A 333-nucleotide genomic window follows, 5' to 3' on the forward strand; every position below is an offset into this window, starting at 1 on the left:
GGGCTGGGCTCGCCCCTCCTCGCACGCCTCGATCCTAGCGCCCTGCTCCCCCCGAGACCCCCGGGGCTGCCCCCGGGCTGCGGGGTCCCTCGGCGCTTCCCTTGGCCCCGGGGGGGGGAACGAGGACGGGGCCGGGGGGCGCCCGGCGGGGTTGGCACGGAGGCGGCCGCAGCCCCGCAGAGGGGAGGGCAGCGGAGGCCCCCGCCCCGAGGAAGCCCCCCCCGGGAGGGGAAAGGAGCCCTTCCCCCCCTGCTTTGCCCTGCCCTTCCCCTCCTGCCCTGCCCTGCCCTGCCCCGCGCCCCGAGGGATGCTGCGGCAGGGCTGCCGCCTGGT

The sequence above is a fragment of the Anas acuta genome, chromosome 23 (genome assembly GCF_963932015.1).
Source record: "Anas acuta chromosome 23, bAnaAcu1.1, whole genome shotgun sequence".
NCBI lineage: Eukaryota > Metazoa > Chordata > Aves > Anseriformes > Anatidae > Anas > Anas acuta.